Source organism: Procambarus clarkii, chromosome 5, assembly GCF_040958095.1.
Source record: "Procambarus clarkii isolate CNS0578487 chromosome 5, FALCON_Pclarkii_2.0, whole genome shotgun sequence".
Lineage (NCBI taxonomy): Eukaryota > Metazoa > Arthropoda > Malacostraca > Decapoda > Cambaridae > Procambarus > Procambarus clarkii.
In genome coordinates, this window is record NC_091154.1 from 25,424,841 (window position 1) to 25,434,748 (window position 9,908).

Sequence of the window (9,908 nt, forward strand, 5' to 3'; positions counted from 1 at the left end):
GGGCCACGAGCTGTTGCGAGCCAAGAGTGCTTCTGTAGCCTCCATGCCTTGTTGAGTTGGTAATGAGGAAGGGGAAGGGGGAGGGGAGACCAGAGGGCAGCTACACCATACGGGGAAGGCAGCTACACCATACGGGGAAGGCAGCTACATCATACGGGGGAGGCAGCTACACCATACGGGGAAGGCAGCTACACCATACGGGGAAGGCAGCTACACCATACGGGGAAGGCAGCTACACCATATGGGGAAGGCAGCTACACCATACGGGGAAGGCAGCTACACCATACGGGGAAGGCAGCTACAGGAATCAGATAGAGAGAAGGATCTGGGAGTGGGCATAACTCCGACATTGACACCGGAGACACACACAAACAGGATAACATCGGCAGCGTATTGGACACTGACAAATACTGCATAGAACAACATTTAGAAAGCCTGAACAGGACTCCTTCAAGGCAATCTACATAACATATGTCAGACCAATACTGCAATATGCGTTACCGGCATGGAATCCGCACCGGGTGAAGCATAAAGCCAAAATTTAAAAAGTTCAAAAATTTGCAAAAAGATTAGTGCCGGAGATGAGAGAGTTAAACTACGAAGATAGACTAATGGAACTTAATCCCACAACCCCTAGAGAATACAAGGAGGAGAGGGGATATGATCACAACATTAAAGAAACCAAGAGGAATAGATAATATGGAGAAGGATTGCCTCTTTAGACTGAGAGAAAGCAGGACAGGAGAACACAGGTGGAAGCTGGAAGCGCAAATGAGTCGAAGGAAGTACTGTACCATACCTTGTACGGGGAGTTAACAAGTGGAATGCTCAAAGAGCAGGAGCTGTGGAAGTCACCTCCATCCACAACTTTAAGGCTAGTCTCAACAAAGAATTTGAAAGACACAATAGTTAAATTGGAGCACAACAGGTAAACGGGAAGTAGGCGGGGTATAAATAGCTAAACCTAACTCCCCTGAAGACACTAACAGGTAACTGTTTCTGTTGGGGCTCTCAACCTGTTGAGAGTCAACAGTGTTTTGTTCGCACTGTCATTTTTTACCACCCTGGGGTTCATTATTATTGACCACCCTGGGGTTCATTATTATTGACCACCCTGGGGTTCATTATTATTGACCACCCTGGGGTTCATTATTATTGACCACCCTGGGGTTCATTATTATTGACCACCATGGGGTTCATTATTATTGACCACCATGGGGGTTCATTATTATTGACCACTCTGGGGTTCATTATTATTGACCACCCTGGGGTTCATTATTATTGACCACCCTGGGGTTCATTATTATTGACCACCCTGGGGTTCATTATTATTGACCACCCTGGGGTTCATTATTATTGACCACCCTGGGGTTCATTATTATTGACCACACTGGGGTTTATTATTATTGACCACCATGGGGTTCATTATTATTGACCACCATGGGGGTTCATTATTATTGATCACCCTGGGGTTCATTGTTATTGACCACCCTGGGGTTCATTATTATTGACCACCCTGGGGTTCATTATTATTGACCACCATGGGGGTTCATTATTATTGACCACCCTGGGGTTCATTATTATTGACCACCCTGGGGTTCATTATTATTGACCACCCTGGGGTTCATTATTATTGACCACCCTGGGGTTCATTATTATTGACCACCATGGGGGTTCATTATTATTGACCACCCTGGGGTTCATTATTATTGACCACCCTGGGGTTCATTATTATTGACCACCCTGGGGTTCATTATTATTGACCACCATGGGGTTCATTATTATTGACCAGCCTGGGGTTAATTATTATTGACCACCATGGGGGTTCATTATTATTGACCACCATGGGGGTTCATTATTATTGACCACCATGGGGGTTCATTATTATTGACCACCATGGGGGTTCATTATTATTGACCACCATGGGGGTTCATTATTATTGACCACCCTGGGGTTCATTATTATTGACCACCATGGGGGTTCATTATTATTGACCACCCTGGGGTTCATTATTATTGACCACCCTGGGGTTTCATTATTATTGACCACCCTGAGGGCTCATTATTATTGACCACCATGGGGGTTCATTATTATTGACCACCCCGGGGTTCATTATTATTGACCACCATGGGGGTTCATTATTATTGACCACCCTGGGGTTCATTATTATTGACAACCCTGGGGTTCATTATTATTGACCACCCTGGGGCTCATTATTATTGACCTAAATCTGTATTCTCTTGAGCACAGGCGGGAGAGATACATAATAATTTACTCGTGGAAAATATTAGAGGGGCTGGTCCCAAACCTGCACACAGAAATAACATCACATGAGACCAGAAGGCATGGCAGGATGTGCAGAATACCCCCGTTGAAAAGCAGAGGTGCAACAGGTACTCTGAGAAAGAACTATCAACATCAGAGGCCCGAGACTGTTCAACACGCTTCTGCTGCACATAAGGGGCATAACTGGCCGACCCCTCACAGTGTTCAAGAGAGAACTGGATAAGCATCTCCAAAGGATACATGATCAACCAGACTGTGACTCATACGTCAGGCTATATCTTGAGGTTATCTTGAGATGATTTCGGGGCTTTAGTATTCCCGCGGCCGGTCCTCGACCAGGCCTCCACCCCCAGGAAGCAGCCCGTGACAGCTGACTAACACTCAGGTACCCATTTTACTGCTAGATAACAGGGGCGTAGGGTGAAAGAAACTCTGCCCACTGTTTCTCGCCGGCACCCGGGATCGAACCCGGGACCATAGGATCACAAGCCGAGCGTGCTGTCCGCTCGGCCGACCGGTCCAACAGCCTGGTTGACCAGTCCAGCAACCAGGAGACCTGGTCGACGACCGGGCCGCGGGGTCGCTGAGCCCCGAAATCACCTCAAGGTAAGGTATGATGTCGTTAGCTTTGTTGTGTGTGGACACCACGCCCCTGAGTCTCCACAGTGGCAGCTGTGCCACCTAGGTTCATCTTGATCTGCCTCGCCGCCAGTACACTTATACACAGTAATGATTGTGGCAGCACCGTAGGTCATAACCAGCTCCTGCGGCTCATGCCGTGTACTTGCTTGTTGCGGCAGCACCGTAGGTCATAACCAGCTCCTGCGGCTCATGCCGTGTACTTGCTTGTTGCGGCAGCACCGTAGGTCATAAGCAGCTCCTGCGGCTCATGCCGTGTACTTGCTTGTTGCGGCAGCACCGTAGGTCATAACCAGCTCCTGCGGCTCATGCCGTGTACTTGCTTGTTGCGGCAGCACCGTAGGTCATAAGCAGCTCCTGCGGCTCATGCCGTGTACTTGCTTGTTGCGGCAGCACCGTAGGTCATAACCAGCTCCTGCGGCTCATGCCGTGTACTTGCTTGTTGCGGCAGCACCGTAGGTCATAAGCAGCTCCTGCGGCTCATGCCGTGTACTTGCTTGTTGCTAACATACACACTTACACACGTGCATAGAGAGCGTGAGAGAGAGAGACAAACACACAGAGAAGGGAAGGGCATTATCAGGGGAAAGCGCCAAGTCATTTAGATTATATAGCACTGGGAAGAGGGTCAGGATAAGGATTTGGGATGGGACGGGGGAAAGGAATGGTGCCCAACCATTTTTATTTATTTATTTATTTATTATTTATTTTTTTTTTATTATTTTCTACCACAGACGTGGCCACACATTTACAATGCTAACCAGCATATATACATTTTCTTCTGTCCTCCATGGACAGGGTTAGAGAAGTGTTAAACATATAGTTCAAGGGGTTATTGAACACTCAACCACAGAAGGTGATTCGGTGCTTTTAAAATGCTAAGCTAACCTACATACGTAAATACATAGATACACAGATTTACGTATGCCCTACATAAAGTGTTAGATGTGTCTTTTACATAGTGTCATTAATGTACATTCACAAAGGTGAAATGTAATTCTGATCAGCTTCCATATATACTTTATACCCATACATATACATACACACACACACACATATACATACATATATACACACACACACACATATACATACATATATACACACACACACATGCATTCACATACATTTGTCTCATTTACTCTGACAGGGTGAGGTAGCTGATAAAGAAACTAGTGTGCAATTAAGCACTTAATCACTGAAGGTGATGAAGGTGCTTTCCCAACCATTGGACGGTCGGGGATTGAACGCCGACCTGCATGAAGTGAGACCGTCGTTCTACTGTCCTCCCTGTCCAAGTGGTTGGGCAAAGAGAGAGAGAGAGAGAACGAGAGAGAGAGAGAGAGAGAGAGAGAGAGAGAGAGAGAGAGAGAGAGAGAGAGAGAGAGAGAGAGAGAGAGAGAGAGAGAGAGAGAGAGAGAGAGAGAAAGAGAGAGAATAAGATACACAGAAACAGGAAGACTGAGCCACAGAAACAGGAAGATGGATGACCAGAGACACAAAAACACAGATCTGAGGTTCCTGAGTCGACCCGGGCACCGCCGGCTATCCCACCTAGAACACACTTAATTTTACATATATATATTGTTCATTGTTTATAGTAGATGTTGAGTGTAACAAAGTCCTGCTTCCTTTATCTCCTGGGAATGCTAACACAATCCAGCCTCTCATACACCTGCTCACCCATCACATCGTTCACGTTCCATCTACAACGTTCTCCTATATATTAATTATTACTGAAACTTAGACCGCAACATTTTAAGAGTGAACGATATATTGTGACACAACCTTCACAGGAACCTGTCCCGGCCACCTGCTGGAGCTGATGACAAGTGGAGACTTTTGACACAAGATGCCTATAGTCGGAGTCCAGGTGTATAACTATACTGTATAGTAGTGGTGTATGTATAGTAGTGGTGTATGTATAGTAGTGGTGTATGTATAGTAGTGGTGTATGTATAGTAGTGGTGTATGTATAGTAGTGGTGTATGTATTGTAGTGGTGTATGTATAGTAGTGGTGTATGAATAGTAGTGGTGTATGTATTGTAGTGGTGTATGTATAGTAGTGGTGTATGTATTGTAGTGGTGTATGTATAGTAGTGGTGTATGTATAGTAGTGGTGTATGTATTGTAGTGGTGTATGTATAGTAGTGGTGTATGTATTGTAGTGGTGTATGTATAGTAGTGGTGTATGTATTGTATTATATGTATTGTATGTATTGTATGTATATATGTGTATACATACACATATTGTATGTGTATGTATAGTAGTGGTGTATGTATAGTAGTAGTGTATGTATTGTAGTGGTGTATATATTGTAGTGGTGTATATATTGTAGTGGTGTATGTATTGTAATGGTGGATGTATTGTAGTGGTGTATGTATTGTAGTGGTGTATGTATAGTAGTGGTGTATGTATAGTAGTGGTGTATGTATAGTAGTGGTGTATGTATAGAAGTGGTGTATGTATTGTAGTGGTGTATGTATTGTAATGGTGGATGTATTGTAGTGGTGTATGTATTGTAGTGGTGTATGTATAGTAGTGGTGTATGTATAGTAGTGGTGTATGTATAGAAGTGGTGTATGTATAGTAGTGGTGTATGTATAGAAGTGGTGTATGTATTGAAGTGGTGTATGTATTGTAGTGGTGTATGTATAGTAGTGGTGTATGTATTGAAGTGGTGTATGTATTGTAATGGTGTATGTATAGAAGTGGTGTATGTATTGTAGTGGTGTATGTACAGTAGTGGTGTATGTATAGTAGTGGTGTATGTATTGAAGTGGTGTATGTATTGTAGTGGTGTATGTATAGAAGTGGTGTATGTATAGTAGTGGTGTATGTATAGAAGTGGTGTATGTATAGTAGTGGTGTATGTATAGTAGTGATGTATGTATAGAAGTGGTGTATGTATAGTAGTGGTGTATGTATTGTAGTGGTGTATGTATTGTAGTGGTGTATGTATTTATAGTGGTGTATGTATTGTAGTGGTGTATGTATAGTAGTGGTGTTTGTATAGCAGTGGTGTATGTATAGTAGTGGTGTATGTATAGTAGTGGTGTATGTATAGTAGTGGTATATGTATTGTAGTGGTGTATGTATTGTAGTGGTTTATGTATAGTAGTGGTGTATGTATAGTAGTAGTGTATGTATTGTAGTGGTGTATGTATAGTAGTGGTGTATGTATAGTAGTAGTGTATGTATTGTAGTGGTATATGTATTGTAGTGGTGTATGTATTGTAGTGGTGTATGTATTGTAATGGTGGATGTATAGTAGTGGTGTATGTATTGTCGTGGTGTATGTATAGTAGTGGTGAATGTATTGTAGTGGTGTTTGTATTGTAGTGGTGTATGTATAGCAGTGGTGTATGTATAGTAGTGGTATATGTATTGTAGTGGTGTATGTATTGTAGTGGTGAATGTATTGTAGTGGTGTATGTATTGTAGTGGTGAATGTATTGTAGTGGTGTATGTATAGTAGTGGTGTATGTATAGTAGTGGTATATGTATTGTAGTGGTGTATGTATAGTAGTGGTGTATGTATAGTAGTGGTGTATGTATAGCAGTGGTGTATGTATAGTAGTGGTGTATGTATTATAGTGGTGTATGTATTGTATTGGTTCATGTATTGTAGTGGTGAATGTATTGTAGTGGTGTATGTATTGTAGTGGTGTATGTATTGTAGTGGTGTATGTATTGTAGTGGTGTATGTATTGTAGTGGTGTATGTATAGTAGTGGTGTATGTATTGTAGTGGTGAATGTATTGTAGTGGTGTATGTATTGTAGTGGTGTATGTATTGTAGTGGTGTATGTAGTGTAGTGGTGTATGTATTGTAGTGGTGTATGTAGTGTAGTGGTGTATGTATTGTAGTGGTGTATGTATTGTAGTGGTGTATGTATAGTAGTGGTGTATGTATAGTAGTGGTGGATGTAGTGTAGTGCTGTAGGTATTATAGTGCATGTAGCATAATGCATGGTGTACTGTTGTGTAGTGGTGTATGTAGTGTAATGTATTAGTGGTGTATGTAGTTTAGTGGGGTAATGGTGTATGAATCACAAGTACTAATGGTGTGTATAGTGAGAGCCACTGGTTGGGATGTGTGGGGACCCGGTGGGGGGGGGGGGGTGTACAGGTGGTCGTCTTCCTTAAGCAATAATCAGTGCAGCTGCAGACTGGTGCTCCCCCCCCCTCCCACCCCACTTCCTCTACAGTCAGGATGAGCCCCCACCCCCTCCCCCCCTACCACATGGGAGGTTACACACTAGGCCTTCCTGTAAGCGCCGCGTCCTAAATCCCCTACAGTCTCCCCTTCTCCTCCACATCCATAACATATTCCCCCCCCCTTACCCCCTAACAATGTTCTGAGACACCCACAGTCCACATCACTCCCACCCTAACAGCACCCACGCACATCACCCTACACCCTAACAACGACCTCTCTCAACACCCTCCCCAACTATAACAATGCCCAATCACAACACGCTCCCAACCCTAGCAGCAACTACCCACAACACACATCCCCACCCTTAACACACCCTCCCATAACACTCCCAACCCTACTCATGCCCACCCACAACATACCCTCCCTAACAACGCCCACCCACAACATACCCTCCGTAACAACGCCCTCCCACAACATTCCCTCCCTAACAACGCTCAGTCAGAGCTTGCAGAACTGAACTGTTCGCTCCAACATGCTTGGTCCAAATTTCCAACTGCAGTCCACATCTATGATATCCCTGACATACTACAAATTTCAGAAGTAGCACCACACCATAAGGAGTGAAAAGCAGATGCAAAAAATTATAGGCAGACAGCACTAACATCACACATCATAAAGAAACTTTGAAAGAGTGATAAGAGGTGAGATCACAAAACACATGGAATCATAGCATCTCCATAACCCCGGACAACATGGTTTCAGACCCGGGTGCTCTTGCCTATCAAAATTGATGGACCACTATGACATTTCCTTAGATGCCAACGAAGACAAGAAAAAACGTTGATGTTATCTACACAGATTTTGCAAACGCCTTCGACAAATGTGACTATAGTGTTACTGCGCACAAAATGCGTTCAAAAGCAATCACCGCAAAAATAGGCAGATGGATCTACAATTTCCTAACAGAAACCAGTGTGTAGTAATAGGCAAAGAAAAATCCGGACCATCAACCTAGACAAGCTCAGTCCCCCAGGGTACTGTGTTTGTTCCAGTACTCAGTTTCACATATCGGACAGAGACAAGGACACAAACAATAGCACTGTATCATTCTTTGCCATCCTAGCACTGTACCAAACCTCTCCCTCTGAAGAGGTTTGGTGCCTCTCTTTGGCGTCTCACGAAATTCCCTGTGACTGATCAGCGATCGGCGTGAAGACAGACAGTAAACCAATAAAACTTAAGAGTTTGTACTTACAGTAATGCCGGTTTGGCACACTGATACACTTCCCTGCTGCATCCCTGCCTTGGGTCCCCCAAGGCAGGGAAGCAGCAGCCCACGCAGCACGAGCCTACATTAGTTCTCTTACCAAAGACCAGGCCGGAGTAAAATTAGATTTCAAAAACGCTTTCAACTCTGGAAAAGAGAAATAGCTCCCAAAGCAGTCCAGGAACATTGCCCAAGCATTCTCCCCTTCGTTAAGCAGGTTACAGCCCGGACTCAACGCTCCTGCTTAGCGAACACAGGCACACCGACAGAGAGAATTCAACTGGGAGACACCCCCATGCACCCTTCATCTGCAGCATAGTGGTTCATGAAATCACAAGCGGGCTGACCAGCGAGCTCATCATCTGGTTCATGGATAACGGCACTCTAGCAGGCACAAAAGACTTCCTGCTGGAAGACCTTCACCTGGTGAAGTCACAGGGGGGAGCCCCTTCCCTCCCTTCGTCCTCCCCACCCATCGCCCTCCCATTCATCCTCCTCACCCTTTTCCCCCTTCCCTTCGTCCTCCCCACCCATGCCCCTCCCCTACGTCCTCTCCATCCTACCCCCTCCCCCGTCCTCAAATCCCCCTTTCTGTCCCCCCTCCCTCGCTTAGCTTCCTCGCTATATTTCTTCCCTTTCATAAAATATATTACAGGAAGAAGGAAGAACCAAGTCCCTAGATATCAATGTGAATTTTCTCACTCAAAGCACCGTAAGCCGGCCATGTGTGAACCTGCGTGAGTCGAACCATGTGTGATACAGCCAGACAGCCACACTGTGTGAGTCGAGCCATGTGTGATACAGCCAGACAGCCACACTGTGTGAGTCGAACCATGTGTGATACAGCCAGACAGCCACACTGTGTGAGTCGAACCATGTGTGATACAGCCAGACAGCCACACTGTGTGAGTCGAACCATGTGTGATACAGCCAGACAGCCACACTGTGTGAGTCGAACCATGTGTGATACAGCCAGACAGCCACACTGTGTGAGTCGAGCCATGTGTGATACAGCCAGACAGCGACAGTATGTGAGTCGAGCCATGTGTAATACAGCCAGACAACCACACTATGTGAGTCGAACCATGTGTGATACAGCCAGACAGCCACACTGTGTGAGTCGAACCATGTGTGATACAGCCAGACAGCCACACTGTGTGAGTCGAACCATGTGTGATACAGCCAGACAGCCACACTGTGTGAGTCGAACCATGTGTGATACAGCCAGACAACCACACCCGAAATCCAGTAGAGTGTCGGGACTCACTAAAGTTGCAGACGACGCCCCACACGTCCCCCGGTGCAACTTAACCGTGGCTGTGTCACTTTAACCGCCATGGGCGTGATCTGCTAGTTACCTGGCGCAGTCGTTGTAGAGAGAGTGCGCATCATGACAGTTACGACGCCGACGATCTAAGACCAGCCGCTCAGATCACCTACGAGCTCAGTGTAAACGAGGGTGTATCAGTGTGCCAAACCGGCATTACTGTAAGTACAAACTCTTAAGTTTTATTGGTTTACTGTCTGTCTTCACGCCGATCGCTGATCAGTCA